Raw genomic sequence first — 16,418 nt, 5'->3', positions numbered from 1 at the left:
AAATCTGGAAAGCAGTCTGGGAGAATTATGCTTAGGCTAACACCTTTCACCATGTTCCATAATACATTTAAAATGGCTATATGGCCATATTAAAGATGATACCATTAAGAAATTGGCAAAGAAGCAGATCCTGTAGCTTCCACAACCATGGGTAAGAGATATATTCTTTGTCTTTTTTTTTTTTTTTTTTGGTGAGGCAGTTGGGGTTAAGTGACTTGCCCAGGGTCACACAGCTAGTAAGTGTTAAATGTGTGAGGCCGGATTTGAACTCAGGTCCTCCTGAATCAGGGCCGATGCTCTATCCACTGCACCACCTAGCTGCCCCTAAGAGATATTTTTTTTTTGTGGGGCAATAGGGGTTAAGTGACTTGCCCAGGGTCACACAGCTAGTAAGTATCAAGTGTCTGAGGCCAGATTTGAACTCAGATACTCCTGAATCCAGGGCCGGTGCTTTATCCACTGCGCCACCTAGCTGCCCCAAGAGATATATTCTTAATTGAGCAACAGACAGAGATAAAATAAATGGATATCTTTGATTACATGATACCGAGAAGCTTCTGCACAGAATTTATGTGCGTAGGATAAGAGGAAATGATCAAATGGAAAAAAATCTTTGCAACAAAATTTTGTGGTCAAGGTTTGGTATGTAAGCTATAAAAACAACTAATAGCTATAAATATATCATATTTATCCATATATGGATGTATAATTATATAATATATGTGTGATACATGTATATAAATATAATGGGGGAAAAGGGAATATGTCCTGACATAGAATCGTAGGTTCCAAAAACACCTCTGACTGAGGAAGGGACCTCAGAGATCATCTAGTCCAGCCCTGAAGTATGAATAGAAGAGCAACAGACATAACCAAAACATCTCCACAAAAATTCTGAGAGTAATTGGAGTGACTTAGTTATTATGCTCCCTCAGGGAGAAAGAATATACATAAGTACTCTTTGAAAGCATTTCTGAGGGCCACCTCCCCAGAAGCCAGGTATTTTGCCATGGACAAAAATAATTATGGGAACACAGTTTACAAAACTGAAGCACGATGAAGAACAAAGGAAAGATTAGAGCCCATCTTGTAATGTGTTATTATACAAGTTTGTACAGAGCAGTTCAGGACACAAAATATTAGAGAAAATAAGGCAAGCAGGAATATTAAGAGTCAAAAATAATTACAAATTTTTGTACAAACAGAAGCAATGCATCCAAAATTAGAAGGGAGGCAGAAAGCTGGGAAACAATTTTTGTGGCCAGTACTTCTGATAAAGGCCTCATCTCTAAAATATATAAGGAACTAAATCAAATTTATAAGAATCCAAGTCATGGGGGGCAGCTAGGTGGCGCAGTGGATGAAGCATGGGCCCTGGATACAGGAGGACTTGAGTTCAGATCCGGCCTCAGACACTTGACACTTGCTAGCTGTGTGACCCTGGGTAAGTCACTTAACCCCCCATTGCCCCGCCAAAAAAAAAAAATAATTCAAGTCATTCCCCAATTGAAAAATGGTCAAAGGATATGAACAGGCAGTTTTCTGATGAAGAAACCAAAGCTATCTATTCCCATATGAAAAAATGCTCTAAATCTCTAATGATTAGAGAGATGCAAATTAAAACAACTCTGAGGTACCACCTGACACTTATCAGATTGGCTAAAATGACAAAAAAGGAAAATAATAAATGTTGGAGAAGCTGTGGAAAAATTGGAACACTAATTCATTGTTGGTGGAGCTGTGAACTGATCCAACCATTCTGGAGAGCAATTTGGAATTATGTCCAAAGGGTGATAAAGCTGTGCATATCCTTTGACCCAGCAATACCACTTTTAGGTCTTTTTCCCAAAGAAATCATGGAAAGGGGAAAGGGACTCACATGTATAAAAATATTTATAGCTGCTCTTTATGTGGTAGCAAGGAATTAGAAGTTGAGGGGGTGCCCATCAATTGGGGAATGGCTGGACAAGTTGTGGTATATGAATACAATGGAATACTATTGTGCTGTAAGAAATGATGAGCAGGAGGAGTTCAGAGAAACCTGGAGGGTCTTGCAGGAGCTGATGATGAGTGAGATGAGCAGAACCAGAAGAACAATGTACACGGTATCATCAACATTGAGTGTTGATCTACTGTGATGGACTATTTTCTTCTCACCAATGCAATGGCACAGAAGAGTTCCACGGAACTCATGATAGAAGAGGATCTCCAAATCCAAGAAAAAAAAAAAAAAAGAACTGTGGAGTATAGATGCTGAATGAACCATACTATTTCTTTTGTTTTTGATGCTGTTGTTTTTTTCTATTTTGAGGTTTTTCATCATTGCTCTGATTTTTTCTCTTATAACATGACTAATGCAGAAATAGGATTAATGTTATTATGTGTATATATATATAAAACCTAGATCAGATTACCTGCTGTCTAGGGGAGGGGGGGAGGGAAGGGAGGGAGGGAGAAAAATCTGAAATTGTAAAGCTTGTATAAACAAAAGTTGAGAACTATCTTTACATGTAACGGAAAAAAATAAAATACTTTATTAATTAAAAAAAAAAAAGAAATGATGAGCAGGAGGAGTTCAGAGAAACCTGGAGGGTCTTGCGGGAGCTGATGATGAGTGAGATGAGCAGAACCAGAAGAACATTGTACACAGTATCATCAACATTGAGTGTCGATTTACTGTGATGGACTATATTCTTCTCACCAATGCAATGGTACAGAAGAGTTCCAGGGAACTCATGATAGAAGAGGATCTCCAAATACAAGGGGGAAAAAAAAAGAACTGTGGAGTATAGATGCTGAATGAACCATACTATTTCTTTTGTTTATGGTGTTGTTGTTTTTTTTCTATTTTGAGGTTTTTCATCATTGCTCTGATTTTTTCTCTTATAACAGGACTAATGCAGAAATAGGATTAATGTTATTATGTGTGTATATATATATATATATGTGTGTGTGTGTGTGTGTGTGTGTGTGTGTATAGATATCTATATCTATATCCATATAGATATATAGATATAACCTATGTCAGATTACCTGCTGTCTAGGGGAGGGGGGAGGGAGAAAAATCTGAAATTGTAAAGCTTGTATAAACAAAAGTTGAGAACTATCTTTACATGTAATGGAAAAAATAAGATCCCTTATATGTAAAAAAAAAATTACAAATACATCTGTATCTGGAATATAGTAGCTGCTGAATAACCCTTTGTTGAATGAGTATTACTTCAAGTCCCTCCCTACTCCAATCCATCATCCCCATTCAGCTGTCAAAATGATCTTCCTAAAGCACAGGTCTGATCAGTCACCCTCACCCCACCCCATTCAGTAAATACCGGTGGCTCCCTGTGACCTCTGAGATCAAATATAAAATCCTCTGTTTGGCACTCAAAGCCTTTCATAACTTGCCTCCCACCTCTACCTTTCCAGTCTTCTTACATCTTACTCCCAATCACATAGTCTGTGACCCACTGACACTGACCTCCTTGCTGTTCCTCAGTTTTCCAACTCTGGCTTTTCCTCACGAATGGAATTTTCCCCTCATCTCTGCTTTCTGCCTGCCCTGGCTTCTTTCAAGCCCAGATAAAATTCCATCTTATACAAGAAGCCTTAATGCTTCCCTCCATTGATTATCTCTAATTTATCTTGTATACAGTTTGTTTATACAGAGTTGTTTTCATGTTGTCTCCCCCATTAGACTATGAGCTCCTTGAGGACAGGGACTATTTTTTGCCCTTCTTTGTATCCCCAGCACTTAGTACAGGGCCTTACACATGTCTCTTAACGAATGCTTACTAATTGTGTGAATGGAGGGTATCAAGTAAAACAACCAAGACATCCCTGACAACAATATCTTTTCTTCTCCCCCCCTCCCCCGCCCCGTAAGGCAATTGGGGTTAAATGACTTGCCCAGGGTCACACAGCTAGTAAGTGTTAAGTGTCTGAGGCCGGATTTGAACTCAGGTACTCCTGAATCCAGGGCTGGTGCTTTATCCACTGCACCACCTAGCTGCCCCCCTGATAACAATATCTTGCAAATATATTGCCTAAAGATTGAATCGAAGTCTACCAGGCATTGTACCATTATATATCAATGAACCACTTAATACACTAAGTCCTGAAAACCAGCAAAGATAAGCTCACAGACTAGAGAACCTCTGAGTCAGATGGGATCTCAGACTGATGTCTGCATCTAGTCATGTGTCTAGTTCAGACACATGGAGTGTTCCCCACTGAAACTTCAACTGAGTATAAAAAATTGTCAGGAAAATCACCACCATATTTTTCATCAAAAGAACATATCTAGTATGTAGCACTGTAAAAAAAAAATGAATGACTCACAAACTGAACAGATCCTAAAGAAATTAATATAAGATCTTTGGAAGCTTGGTCACTTCAAGTACTACCCTCTACCCCTAACAGAGGAACAAGAGTCACGCATCTAAATTGAAATAGGTTTCTCCCAGTAGTACCTTGTTACCTATATGATGCTTTTAATTTCTATTATTCTTATAATCCTATGAAGTTGGTAGGAAAGGTATTATTCTCATTTGACAAATGAGAATACTGAAGTACAATGGCTGGAGAACTTGCCTAAGGTCACACAACTAGTCAAAGCTACATCCTAGATTAGAATTTCTGTTTTCTGCATGTTAGCACCAGATTTTTTCTTCCTGACTACCAAAAATTAGTCCAACGTCCAAATGCAAAAGAAGCCCAGGGCATTTGTCCATAAAAACCAAGTAATCCAAAACCAGAATGCTGTGTAAGATCTATATGAGATGACAGGGCACCGATGTAGGCAGCTCTATATACAACACACAGTGAGAAGAAAAGAAACTGTAAAACTCTTATGTGAAAGGCAGTCCAATCTTTATATAACAAGTAAGTTAATGGTAAATATGTTGCATGTGTGGGGAGCAAGAATAAATGCAGAATTGGATGGAAACAGGTTACAAAGTCTGAAGTAGTAAAGGGAATAGTGAGTGTGGAGTAGGGGAGGGTAGAATGATGATAATGGATGAAGAACTATTTGACTTGTCTAGCCATTCTGCTTCTGTTTCTTCTTCCAAGGAGGTGATTTTCAAGTGGTTTTGTTTTTGTTCTTTAAGTAGTTAATAGAACCCAAGGTGAGGAGACTTTGAGAGCACATATATGCCCTCAGTAAGTTCAAGTTACCAACCCTGGATGAACTCATCTCATTGTGTTAAAACAACTTGGAGTGACTACTGAAGTAGTGCTGCTGTTTTGTGAGCAATTATGGAGAGGTGACATAGGATTGAAAAGAGACAAATCTTATTCTGAATTTGCAAGAAAAATGGTAGCTTCTTCTTCAAACTACCAGATAGTAGGTCTGATGTCAACTCCCAGAAAAATTCTACTGCATGTTTGGAAAACAGTAGTTCTCAAGCTTCTTCATTTCGGGAGTCCTTGGACTTTTAAAAATTACTGAAAGTCTCCAAAGAACTTTTGTTTATGTGGGTTATATTTATCGATATTTGTAATATTAGAAATGAAAATTTCTTCATATTTTCACTAAAAATAGTTTTGATCTTAGAGTCCCTCTGAAAAGGTCTCAAAAGATCCCAGGAGGTCCCCAGACCAGATTTTAAGAACAGCTGATTTAAAATATGGCTTGTAATAATCACTGTGATTTAGCATGGGTTAAAAATAAAAAATAAACCATGCCAGACCAAGCTCATTTCCTTTTCCAATAGGGTTAGTGTACTAGACAGGAAGATCAGGAAAGGTCATGGACATAGTTTATGCCTGGATTTTAGTAAGGTGTTTGATAAAGTTTCTCATGTTATCTTTGCAGACAACATGAAAAATGTAGACTAAGTAAGAGTATAGTTATGTGAATTTGGAAGTCGTTAAATGATAGAATTGTCAAAATGGTAATTAATGGATCCACAACTACCTGTTGAGAGATTTCTCTTCTCTTGATTATTTCATCCAGGCTAGAAGTGTAAAGTCAATCCCTCTCTCGTGGGCACAGGAGGTTTGACCTCCTCTGTTTCTAACCTAGGCGGCTCCTCACTCCTTAGACAACCTGGTACGACCCCCCCCACCTCACCCCCCATGCCTAGAGTCTACCATATTAATATCAAACTTAGCAAGGACACCAGATTAATTTAGCCCATTGTAGCTCAACACTTAAAGCCTCAGCCTGCCCAGTAGCAGAGGTTACAGACACACACCACCAGAGCCATCTCTGAAAAAGACTCTGAGATTGATTTTGTTCTGTCCACTATTTTCATCAGTGACTTAAGGTATAGATGTTTATTAAGCATCTTATCAAAGCATATTTATCAAATTTTCAGATGACACAAAGCAAGGAAGGATTAATTAACATATTGGATATCAAAAATAAGATATCAAAAGCTCTCTATAGGCTACTATGCTTGGCCAAATTTAATAAGAAGTTTTTAAAGTCAACTGCTCAAGCACAGGATGGAGGAGAGGTGTACAGATATTAGTTTATGTGAGTAAAGGCTTGGATTGTGGCACATGATGGCATATACCTATGTCCCTTGCTACTACAGAGACTAAGGCTGGTAGTTAACTTGAACTCAAGAATTCTGAGTTGCAGTGGGTTATGCCAATCAGGTATCTATCTGCACTGTCTGGCACCGATACAGCCAGGCTCTAGGAGGAAGGGAAGAGGGAGGACTGGACTGCTTAAGAAAGGACAAAGTGTCCCAGGTCAGAAAAACAGAGTAGGTCAAATCTGTGCTGATTAGCAACGGGATTGGCACCATGAATAGCCCTTGTACTTCCTGCCTGGGCAAAATGGAGAGACCCAGTCTCAAAAAAGAAAGAAAAAAGACTGGGGGAGGGTGATGAGTGGACTGAATGTAAATGTAATGAGTCAATAATGTAAAGTAGAAGCCAACCAAAAGACCAAACAAAAAATTTTTAAGAACCACCACCAACAACTAATGAGATTTTGGGCTGCTTTGATAGAAACACATTGTCCAGAACAAGGGAGGTTATACTCCCACTGTATTCAACTCTGGTCAGAACACATCTGTGTTCAGTTTTTGGAGCCAGATTTTAGAATAGACATTGACAAGCTGGAGTATATTCAAAGCAGGATGATTACAGTAGTGAAATGATTGAGGGGAAAATGCCATATAAGGATTAATTCAAGGATCTGGGAGCATCTGACCTGAAAAAGAAGGCACAGGAAGGAGGTCATGGCAATTGTTTTCAAGTATCTGAATGACCATCTTGTGGAAAACAGATGAAACTAATTTTCCTTTGGTCCAGAGTGCTCATTCTCTTCCTACCTGTCCCACCACTCCCTCTTGGTCTCCAGTGATGAATGATTATCATCTATAGCCTGCCCTCTACTTTTGGGCACACCCTAAGGTTCTGTCCTAAGCCCTCCACTTTTCTCAACTATACCCTCTTTTTTTTTTTTTTTTTTGCAGGGCAATAAGGTTTAAGTGACTTGCCTCAGGTCATGCAGCTATTAAGTGTCAAGTGTCTGAGGCGAGTTTGAACTCAGGTCCTCCTGAATCCAGGGCCAGTGCTTTCTCCACTGCACCACCTAGCTGCCCCTATACCCTCTTTCTTAATTATCTCATCAGCTCTCATGGATTCAATGATCATTTCTATGCAGATGACTCTCAGATCTAAATATACTACCCTACTATGTCTACTGAGCTCTAGTTCCATATCAAACAATTGCTTATTGAATTTCCACCTACTTGACCAGTGAGCATCTCAAATTCAACAGAATTATCTTTTTACCCAACCGAGACTTGCTCCTCTAGTCATCCAAGCTCACAACCTCAGAACCCTCCTCAACTTTTCATTCCCTTATCTCTTATTTCTAATGAGTTGCTAAGTCTTGTCAATTCTGCCTGCACACTACCTCTTCCACTTGTCCCCATCTCTTAACTCTTACAGGATCACTATCCTGGTTCAAACGTTCATCACCTCTAGTCTGGTCTATTGCAACAATGTCCCAATCTTTCCCCCCCTCTCCAATCTACCTTCCACACAGCTACCAAAATAAATTTCCTGAACGCATAAGCCTACTTCATTCCCGTGATCAAAAATCTTCAATGGCTCCCTATAATCTCTGGGATAAGATGCCAACTGCTCAGTGTAGCAATTGAAATTCTTCACAGTCCAGTCACTGCCTACCTTTCTCCATGGTCATTGCACATTAGTCCTTTTCACACACTCTACATTCCAGCCAAACTAGCTTACCTGCTGTTCCCTGAATTCAACATGCCACCTTCCAGCACTGTACCTTTGCATGCTTGGAATGCACTGCCTACTCACTTCCATTCCAGAATTCTTTAACTCCTTTTAAGGCTAGACTTATGGTATCTCATTAGTGATTCCTCGTTCCTCTTCAAATGATCATGTATAGACTTCTCTGTTCATATGTTACAACTTCCCAATAAATCTGCAAGGTAGGCACTAAATAGATTATTTTGGGATTCAATCAGAACAATGGGTGGAAATTGCGAACAGGTAACATTTCATGAAGAAGCTCCCCAACCATTCAAGCTACCTGAAATAAGAATGGACTAACCAGAGAGCCAGTAAGTCGTCCAGCACTGCAGGTTTTCAAACAAAAGCAGGATGGCACCATGTCAGGAATACCATGGAAGGAATTCCTACTTAGTTCTATACTGAGTATCTAGGGTCTCTTCCATCCATCTCTGTGATTCTCTGAGAGAATACATCATGATTGGGAAGGCACTGCAAACCCCATAGAATCTCTGAATTTTAGGAAATGTCTATACCAAAACATAACCTACTGTAATAATATTCATGTAATATATTTGTTAATCTTACATGAATATTGTTAAGCCCTCGACTATTCACTAAAAAATGAATACAGTGTTTCATTTTTACTAAAATTTTTCAAAGTTGTATATAAAAGCAGCTAGGTGGCGCAGAGGATAAGATGTTGGGCCTAGAGTCAGGAAGACCTGAATTCAAATCCTACCTCGGACACTTACTAGCTATAATCCTAAACAAGTCACTTAACCTCTGCCTTAGTTTCCTTAGCTGCAAAATAGAAATAACAGCCCCTGACTCCCAAGGTTGTTGCTGGAGTATCAAATGAGATAATACTTGTAAAGCACTTAGCATAGTGCCTGATGTTTGTTGTTGTTGTTTAGTCATGTCCAACTCTGTGGCCCCATTAACCTTATTGTCCATGGGGTGTTCTTGGCAAAGACACTGGAGTGGTTTGCCATTTCCTTCTCCAGTGGATTGAGGCAAACAGGGGTTAAGTGACTTGCCCAGGGTCATACAGCAAGTGTCAAGTGTCTGAGGCTGAACTAGTGCTCCATCTACTGCACCACCTAGCTGCCCCACAGATAATAATAATACTGAACAATACCTTAGTGCTTTACAGGCATATGTATGACACAGACTTTGGACAAGTTATGTAACCTCTCTAGACCTCAGTTTCTTCATCTGTAAAATGAGAAGTGAAGGCTAGATAACTCTAGTGTCCCTTTAAGTACTACATTTTATGATTCTATAAATATTTTTGCTACCCCTTTGTCCACAACATATATACACGTATGATTGGCTGCCTACTTTCATTCTTGTCGTTCTTTTAAAACTATTTGAGTCACAGAATCATCATAAGAGCTGAAGGAGACCTTAAAGATTCTCTATTCCTAATACTCAATTTAAATATGAAAAAAATCAGAGCCCAGAAGGATACTTATTTCAGGTCATGTGACCAGGTAGTAGGTTCAAAAAACCCAGTCTAACTCTCAGTCTAGTGAACAGACTAAATGTCCAATGTTGTGTCTTCTTACTTTCAGAACCATATTTTAAACATTATATATTGCTAACAGTGTTCAACATTTCTTCTCCAGTGTCTTAAGATGTGCATTCTGCTGGTTGATATAAATTACAATTCTTACCCTCTTTCAGGAGGTTTCATAAGCCCCCTCAAAAAATGGAAACCAGAATAAACAAATCCTTCACATTTTTTTCTTCCCAAAGTGCACAATTAACCAATATCCTTAGTTGAAGGCATCTTAAGCTACTAAAAAGCCCATTAATAGATAAAAAATAATGAATATTCGTAAGTTACTGACAATGGTGAGCTGAGCACTTAGGTTTGCTTTCATGTTAAATACTAACTTGTTGAAAAGGAAAAGCAATGTGGGGAAATGGAAAAAGGTTAATTACATTTCTGGCTTGCTAGTGAAAAACTGTTCTATGTGTTTTAACTAAACATTTTGTACCTTGCCATCTCTTGCTCTGGGTACAGTAACCCATTCAATTTCCCTATGACTCTCTGGATCAAAACTCCCCCAGGCCACTACTTCACTACAAGTGTAGTCTCAATCTATTAGAATGTAAACTCTTGAAGGCAGGAACTTCCTGGTTTAGGAAAGGCTTAGCACTGTGTCTGAAACATAGTAAGTGCTTAATAAATACTTTTTCATTCATTCATTGTAAAGGACAACTCTGAACACTTACATAAGGCCATGTTACAATTTAGTTGATATCTATAAATTATAATGGACTCCCTCCTCATTTTCATATCTGATACAATAGTTAAAAGCAAAAGAACAAAAACAAAAAACCCTATGTGCTTCTGTGGGTGGTACCATGGTTCCATGGGGAAGAGCTCTAGCTTTGAAGTCAGAGGACCTAGGTTCAAAACCCAGTTCACACTTACTTGATTGTGTAATTTGGGGCAAGCTGCTTGATTTTCTGCACCTCAGCTCTAAATCTATGATTGTATGCATGTATGCATTTTTTTCCCAATGGGAAAATTTGAGTAGCAATGTTTTAAGTCCAAAACTGAATGCCTACAATTTACAATGCATGCATTAAAAAAATTCCTAGAGAAATCACTGGCAAGGAAAAGCAGAGTAGAGTGCCAAGGTCTGTCAAACAACAACATACAAAGACCAATGGAACCTAAAAGATTTTCTGAGGCCAAGCTGTTCCCCAAATAAAAAAAGTTAAAAGGTAGGTATCTGCTACTCTTCCCACTTAGAAAAACAGCAGTTTATCTGCATAGTTTATCTCAGCCCCTAGAGAAAAAAAAATCCCTCAACCTCCTTAAAACCAAAAGCAGGGAATTAAGTAAAAGAAATGGGTGTAATCAAGTAGTTTCCCAAGAATCCAAGGCCCGGGATGGAGGCAGCTGCTCAAGAGCAGGTCGCCTATGGGCACATCATTGGATCGTTTAGCTGAAAAACCTCAGGCACTGGAAGACTATGCGTATCTTTTTTTTTTAAACAGAGCTTAAAAGACAGGGGTCGAGGCTTCGATTCATTCTTGCAACTGCTCCCCCCCGCCCAACCCCTGGCTCTAAACCCAACCAGCCCATTTACCCCATAGTAGGTCGGTTCCAGCTAGTGTCACCTCTCAAAATCTGTGTCACGGCCAGCTGTCAACACAATCCCTTTGTGTCTCATTCATACAGCAAGTGGTCCATAACCTCTCACACGCAAAATGGGAACTCCGGTGGGGACCTACAGTGCATACATGCTTTTGGGCAACGCAACGACATTTCATGTGGAGTTGAAAAAAAACAAACAAATGGTAGCTTATGCATGGACGCACTCCAACCCTGACCCCTACTCCCTCAGCCCCAACTTCAACAGAATATCTCACCCGGGCTCCAACTCCTCCTCCTAGTCCTCCTCCTCCCGGCACCTAGGGCAGGGTTCCCTCTTTGCTCTACCTGTGATTGACCTCCGAGCTGCGCCCAGGATCAGGGTCAGTTCGCTTTCTCTCCCTCCCCACGCCGTTGCTCCGGGGGTCCGAAGGACAAGTCTCAGACGGAGCCCAGCCACCCCTACACTTCCTCTGCAAGTCTCCCCGCTACTCCTCTCGGGTCAGCTCCCCGCGACCTCCCTCCCGCCCAGCTCTGTGGCGCTGGGAGGGGAGCAAAGCCAGACGCGCAGGGGCGGGGGGTGGGGGACAGTGTCCGCCTCGAGCTCCCACTGGCCCTGGGGTCCAGCGCCAGGCTCACAAAGGCAGCTCGATCCCAGGCTCCTAAGACGCCTTCCACCCACACAGGCTGACAGGCCCTGGCCTCTGGGGACCGGGCAGAGGCGGGCTGCCCTTGGGGGGAAGTTTTGCAAAGGGGGAGTGTATTCATTGAGGGGGCACCTTTTCGGGGAAGGGAGAGTCAGAGAGAGGAGCTGGGTTTAGGAAGTCAGGGAAGATAGGGGGTCAAAGGCGCGCGCGCGCACGCACACACACACACACACACACACACACACACACACACACACACAAACATGTTTGCTACCTTTGGTAGCGACCGAAAGACACCCGCAGGAACCGCAGCCTGGGAGGCAGGGGTGGCCACAGCCAGCTAGTCCGATGGGCTGGCTCCGATCACGGAGGTCCTGGGCTCTCCCCGCTCCTCCTTCTAATGCTCTCGTCCTCCTCCCCACGAACCCCCTCCCACCGCACTCCATCCCCGAGCCCCAGTACCCTCTTACCTTCCCTGGCAGGGTGGCGAGGCGGGACGACAAGGGAACGGACCCTTTCCCCGGCCCGGGCTGGTCTCCCCACCCCACCCCACCCCCAATCCTTGTCCTCTAACTCCAGCTGCCTCCCTCCTCTCCACTTTTTTTTTTCCTGTGCTAGCGCCGCCCGCGGCTAGCTCCGCTCTGGCCGGCAGGCTCCCTCGCTCTGTCCCCCTGGGGCGGAGCGAGCCGGCTGCTGCGGCAGCATGGGGGCGGATTCCGCAGGTGCCGCCCCTCCCGCTTTGACAGACCTAGGACCCCAGCCTGCCCCCTGCCCCCTGCCCTCACGCTACTCTGGCTCCCTAGTGCACTATGGCCCTAGCGACCCTGTGGGTGGCCTACGCAGCCCTACTCTGCCCACTTGAACGCATAGTGGCTCCTATTTGCACTCCGCCCCAATAAATGTCCAGAAGTGCCCCTTCCCCAACCCCCACCCCCAAGAAGTGGAGTATCTTATTTAATTTTCTGTGGTAAGAATAATGCCCCAGGAAGGCACACCCACGCCTAAACTCCCCAACCACCCGAGCGGCACCTCAGGATGCAGAATAGAAATAGCCTCTCTTGGCCCGGCCCCTAACACACATCCACTCCCGCCACACATTAGTGATTTCATTCACAGGGGAGAAACTAGAGCTCGCTGAGCATGAACTCGGCCTGGGCCACAGGGAGGCCAAGGGTGGCCTTTGGTGGAACGACGGAAGGTGGAGAGAAAAGGACCAAAAAAAAAAGTCACACACACCGAGGGGAGAGGTAGGGCTTCGACAATCCCACCCGGGGCTACCGCTGGCTCCCAGTCCCTCCCCCTATTAGCACGCGCCCCCCGCCGCCCCCCCCCCAGGCTAGCCTTTCCTGCTGGGCCCGGGGCTCTACCCTCCCTGGTCACAGTCACTGCCTTTTCGCCTAGGCTTCCCTGAAGCCCCGCAAAGGCTAAAGGGGCGGCTCCGCCTGCAAAGCAGCCATGTCCTACGGGGGCAGGGAGATGGGAGCGGCCCGGAGAAAAGTTTTTGTGAGATGCCATGGCTAGACGTAATTCGGGTTCAACGAAGTACGGGGAGGGGGGGTGGGGAAGACAGGTGTGAAAACACGGACACTCTTGGGTCGGGTTCTTTCCTTAATTATTAAAGTTGGGCAGAGAAATCCGCAGACGTTTCTGGAATCCCCATCCACCCGGTCTGTCCCTTCGAGGAAATGAATGGCTCGCCTCCCAGAGCCCTTAGCCCGGTAGGGCAGCGGAGGAGTCTGAGGCTAAAAAAGTTGTTCTATTTTTAGTGCCCTTGGGGCAAGTACAGTTCAGTGCCCTCTGTCACCGAGTTCAGGTCAAAGAAACGGCAGCAGTGCTGGCGCCGGGTGCACTCCCAGGGTTTCGGTCAACGTTCATGGCCCCATTCGCAGTTAATTATAATGCAAAAGACGGCGTGAATTAGACGATTCCCAGATATTAAATCCTGTTTTTTTGTTTTATTTTTTTAAAGGAAAGCACTAGTCCTACTGCTCTCTCTTCTCACCGCCGCCTTTTCCTTTTCTTTTCCTCCTCTTCCTCCTCCTTCTTCCTCTCTCTGTCTCTGTCTCTGTCTCTCTTTCTCTGTCTCTCTCTCATCTAGCTTTCTGTGTGTGTGTGTCTTTTTTTTGTATTCCTGTCTCTGTTTCTCTCTGCTCCCTCCCCCCCACCCATCTTCTTTATCCTATGCACAGAAGGGTTCTTAACCTTTTTGTGTCAAGGAGCTCTTTGGCTGTCTGCTAAAACTTAAGGAACCCTTCTCAGAATAAGGCTTTTAAATTATTAAAGGAAATGCTAAATTTCAGTTAGAGCTTACTGAAAAGAAGTATTTTTCCCCATCCGTGTTTATCGAACCCCTGAAGTCTAAACTATAGAAGGGATCAGATCGGTGGACACCAGCCAGGGTAAGAACCCCTACCACAGAGAGAGTACTCAGAAAATAAGGGTAGGAAAGAAAGGTAAGGAAGGCATAGCTAGTGTGTATAGTTAGAATAAGTCATGTGCCTGGGATTTTTGTGTGCTCTGACACCTCTTCTCTAGATTTAAACCTATATTCAGAGGTCATCAAACAAATATTTCTTCAGTTTGTTGTGGTGATTATGAGCTAAGGTCTGAAATGTCTTCTAATTAGATCTGAAATTGTAAGGTCACAGTCTGGCCTTAAAGATATGTCCTACAAACTAAATGATACAAATCATCTACAGAACAGCCAAAACTACTGAGTACAAGGTTATATTGGGGGGGGGGGGAGGAACAATAAGAGGCAAATAAATGGTCAAAATGTAGGAGCATTTCCACCAATTTGCAAATATAAGCTGGGCTATCAAGGGACTAAATTATTTATCAGCCTTTAAATTTTTTAAAAATCAATCCTTCATGTCTTTAGTACAGGTAAAAACTGAAAAGAGATCTTATATTTTACAGATTTTTATAATTACAGCTAGGAAAATTGGATATAAACCACAATGTGATTTTTGACAAGTGCTACAATGTCTTTTTAAATATATTCATTCAAGACAACATACACTGGAATAAGACTTCTGTTCTGATCAAATCATTTCATTCCTTAACCCCTACACGATATCAGTCATTCAACCTTTAAATATTTATTGGGCGTCATTATTGTGCCAAGTCTCAACTCCCAACTACATTTGAAGCTCCTTGAGATCAGAGATTTCATCTTCTACTTTGTATCCACATAGTCTCTGGATTTCCACATATGCTCACTCAATATATCAACGCGCATTTGTCATTGCTATGTGCTAGGCACTGACAACACTGGGAATATACAGAGGTAAAAAAACAGTCCCCATACTTAAGGAGCTTATATTTGAATGGGAGAGACATGTATAAAAATAGCAACACAAGATATGCACAGAGTAGATGGAATATAACCTTTAGAAGTTAGGGAGAGTGGGAATGGCCTCTAGGAGGAGATGATGCTTGAGCTGAATATTAAAGGAAGTCAGGGATTCTAAGAAAGATAGTGAGAATTCACATTGGCACCTAGGTTGTAAGCCTGTGGGACTGAGAATATAGTGGTGCCATCTACAATAATAATGAAGTTTGGAAGTGGGGAGGATTTTGGGGAAAAGATAAGTTCAGTTTTGGACATGTGGAGTTTGAGATGTGTACAGGATATACAGTCCTAGATATTTAATAGGCAGTTAGAGATGTGACACTGGAGATCAGGAAAGACATTAGAGCTAAATAAGTAGATTTGAAAAGCATCAGCATATGCAACGTGAAATGTACTGTATACACAATAACAGCAATACTGTAAGATGATCTGCTGTGAATGACTCGGTTATTTTCATCAATGCAGTGATCCAAGACAACTCTGAAGGTCCTATGAAAAATGCAGTTCATCTACAGAGAGAACTGATGGTGTCTGAAGCAAATTTTTTGTGTTAGTTCCTTTATCTGAAGTTTTGTTTTTGTCTTTTGTCTTTCACAACCTGCCTAATGTGGAAATGTTTTGCATGACTGCTCATGTATAGCTTATATTGAATTGCTTGAGTTTTGGGGGAGGGGGAGAGGAAGGGAGGAAGATAATTTGGAACACAGTTTTAAAAAAAATTTGATGTCAAAATTTGTATTTACATGTAATTTGGCAAAATGAAATTCTAGAACTATAGAAAAAAAAAGAAAATCATCAGCATAGAGATGATAATTGAATCCATGGAGAAGATATCAGCAAGTGGAGTACTATAGAAGAAGAGAAGAGGTCCCAGGACAGAGCACTCTGGGATACCCATGGTTAGTGATTGTCATCTGGATAAAGATCCAGCAAAGGAGCCTGAGAAAGGGTGGTCAATAGGTAGAAAGAAAACCAGGAGAGATTTGTGTCCCAAAAGCCTAGAAAGAAGAGAGTATTGAGAATAAGAGGATGATCAATAGTGTCAAAGGCTGCAGAGAAGTTAAAAAAAAAAGGA

At 42.1% G+C, this 16,418-nt stretch overlaps 1 long non-coding RNA gene across 1 annotated transcript in view; it reads right to left on the bottom strand.

The window, feature by feature from the left end:
• Positions 1–12,511, bottom strand: part of LOC122740891 — a 178,705-nt gene extending 166,194 nt beyond the window's left edge. The window contains exon 1 of the long non-coding RNA XR_006354783.1: positions 12,459–12,511. This is a non-coding gene — a long non-coding RNA (uncharacterized LOC122740891). The remainder of the gene's footprint in view (positions 1–12,458) is intronic.
• Positions 12,512–16,418: the final 3,907 nt, after the last annotated feature.

The sequence above is a fragment of the Dromiciops gliroides genome, chromosome 1 (assembly GCF_019393635.1).
Source record: "Dromiciops gliroides isolate mDroGli1 chromosome 1, mDroGli1.pri, whole genome shotgun sequence".
Lineage (NCBI taxonomy): Eukaryota > Metazoa > Chordata > Mammalia > Microbiotheria > Microbiotheriidae > Dromiciops > Dromiciops gliroides.
Note: the sequence above shows the minus strand (reverse complement) of the source record. Positions and strands in the feature narration are given on the sequence as shown.